General features: G+C 31.1%; 1 long non-coding RNA gene across 1 annotated transcript; it reads left to right on the forward strand.

Annotated features, from left to right (window-relative positions):
- The first annotated feature begins 2427 nt into the window (after nt 1-2427).
- Nucleotides 2428-3033, forward strand: LOC116348213. Its single transcript, XR_004201777.1, has 3 exons — nt 2428-2546; nt 2622-2839; nt 2938-3033. It is a non-coding gene; the product is annotated as an uncharacterized LOC116348213 (long non-coding RNA).

A 3033-nucleotide genomic window follows, 5' to 3' on the forward strand; every position in this document is an offset into this window, starting at 1 on the left:
AATTGAAACGAAAATGCCAACATGAAATTTCTCATTTGTGTTCAAAGGAAAAGAAAATATCTGACGATGAGAAAACACCAACAGAATTCAACGATATGTGTGACAATGTAATTGATATCATTCTGTGCCATTTGAACCTAGAAGATTTGGCAAATATATCCGACACAAATAAACGACTCAGAAATATTGCTGGTTCAGTATTTTCCCGAAAACATGGAAATCATTTAATATCATTTGATGCTTTTCATTATGTACCTTATAAACCGGTTGATTATGTACGTCGTATCTATGAAAACAGAAATCTAATTTATTGTAAGAACAAACTGATCGTCAGAATTAGTGATGCAATAATTTGGTTTAAATTAATGCGGAATTTTGGAGAATCCATTAAGTTTATTTGTATTCATTGCAGTGTTGATACAAATATTCCAATCGTCTTGAAGAATGTGTTCAAATACGTTTGCGATTATTGTGCTGATTCATTGGAGGCACTGGAATTGCATTCATTTCCATTTTTCACGTTGAATAAACCATTGATAAAACTTCAAGAATTCATCGCTAGGGCTTCTTTTTTTGACTTGGAAGCATTGGAATTAATGCCGAATCTACGTTCTTTGAATTTATCATATGCTCCAAAATCAGTGGAAAAATATTTTTTGAAATTGGAACGAGTTTCCTTGACAATTGAAAGCGATGAAGACGTTCATTCATTTATTTCTTTTTTGCAAATGAATCGTCAAATCAAATATTTGGATTTATGTATGCAAATAAGTAATTATAATGACTTAATATATTCTTCGATCGATGAAAACTTAACACAACTGAAAACTTTTAAATTAGCCGTGTTGTATCGTGGCAAACAAAATGCGCCGGAATTAATTCCAACTTATCGATTCAAAACAATCGAAACATTTTCATATGGTGGTTGGTCATCTGGGCGAATAATTGAATCATATGAGTTTGATAATCTCCAAAAGTGTCATTTAAAAACGTGCGTAAATATGCATTGGATGAACTTCATATTGCGTAATAAAGAATTGAAAATATTGAAATTCTTCCCGGAAAGTGCAAGCTGGATAGAAAAAAATAATGTAACTATTCCAAAACTGCTGGACGAATTAACTGAATTGGAACAAATCGATTTCGAATATGGTATGAAAGAAAAACACTTGATTTTGAAGGAAATTCTTGGAAACCAATGGGAACAAATTCAAATGAAAGAAATTGCATCTACATTGAAGTCGACATGGAAATCGAAATTTCGACGTATTCAAAAGATTCAAAAAATATTGAAAACTAATGAACTTATCCGAATTTAGTTTTTATTTTGATTTTAGATTCATAAATAATCTATATACTTAAAGAATAAAGTGTTTTGAATTTTTTGAACAAAAAATGTATTTACTTCTTTTATATGGTATGAAAAGACAACAACAATCACACGTAATTTCAAATTTTCAATTTCCAAATTTTGTTGTTAGATCGTAACGACATTTGTAGTAGAGTATTTTGAAACACACTCTATATGAAGTTATTTTCGCACCCACTGTGTGCAGTAAAGTCCTTCAAATAACAGAAAATAAAGAAAACGAAAAAATGAAAACAATTGTATTTTTATTTTGAAGTAGTTAGTTTTTCCGATAGAACTCTTTTTCAACTAATTCATCCAACAGTGTTGGATTGTTCAGTATGTTTTGTTTGTTCTCTACAACTATTCTGATGCAATCTTCCAATTTGGGATGCAATTTCAGATGTTCGGAAATTTCTTCTTTTATCGAGGAAAAAATGTCTGAATTTGCATTGCCAGTTCTCAAACAATGAAGGATTTTTTCTTTTTTTTTACAGGTTAATTCGTTAAGTAATTCATTTCCCTTTGTGTCACTCAACCATGATAAAGGCTCAATTTGAATTTTAAACTTCATTACAAATTGCTCTGGCAGCTGTATTTTATTCAACGGCATGTTAGAGATCTATGATCAAATAATTCAAATTAATAACTATTATTTATTCAATTTCAGGGAATTAACTTGGGGATGAAGAACTTGTAGCACCATCTTCTGTAGGCGATACGTCGACATCATCCACCTCATTTTGAATTTCGGTTTTAACAAATGTCTCCGTTTCCATAGGTTCCGTTTTATTTTCATCCTTATCATCGTCATTCTCATTTTCATTGGCATCATCTTCTGTGGGTAGTTTTTCATACAGTTTCTGAATTGATTCCATATTTTCTTTCATATCATTGATGCGTTTCAAGTATAATTTGTATACAAAATCAGCCATTTCGCTTATATTTTTAATGGTTCGGTTATTTCGGTTCGGCATCAATTTTGATGAAACAATGAATAAAGTCATAATCGAAAGAAAAATTAAATAGTTTTAAAAAAGAGTTGTTTTAGTTGGTTTATTGTCTTCCAGATGTCGCAATAAGACAGATCATTCCTGACATTTATCAAGTGTAATCACATTTTTGACAGCAAATAAGTTAAAAAAATAAGGCTTCTCAATATCAAAAAAGTGGTGTTTGACTTATAAATCAACAATTGGTATTGTATTTTGATTTTCTACCTCTCGAAATATTCTCAATGTGATTGTATTTTCCTTTTACTTTGTGGCAAAAGTATTGAAAAGGTTCTGAGCTATACAGGAAAAAAAGCTTCATACGAAATTCAGTAACTGTGTCTGCAGACAAACAACAATTGTGCGAAGAAAAAGAGTTGGACGCGAGCTGGGTCATTGTCGTTTTAGGTTTTTTACACAAATACACAGAAAGATGGAGAAAACACCTTCCAAACTGATAACTAATAAGGAATCAGCCCAATGTCAACACGATGAACTGGTAGGTCTATCAACAATTTGCATGGTATCATTCGAAGAGTTTTGCATTTGAAAATAATTCACTTTGAAAACATTTTATTTATTTTTCATTGTTTATAGGCCACCAGCTCAAGTGGAATACTAAACCACAGCTCAATAGCCGGGTCTGAATTGAAACGAAAATGCCAACATGAAATTTCTCATTTGTGTTCAAAG

This window comes from Contarinia nasturtii, unplaced genomic scaffold, assembly GCF_009176525.2.
Source record: "Contarinia nasturtii isolate CC-2019 unplaced genomic scaffold, AAFC_CNas_1.1 Cnas_scaffold_2362, whole genome shotgun sequence".
NCBI classification, from domain to species: Eukaryota; Metazoa; Arthropoda; class Insecta; order Diptera; family Cecidomyiidae; genus Contarinia; species Contarinia nasturtii.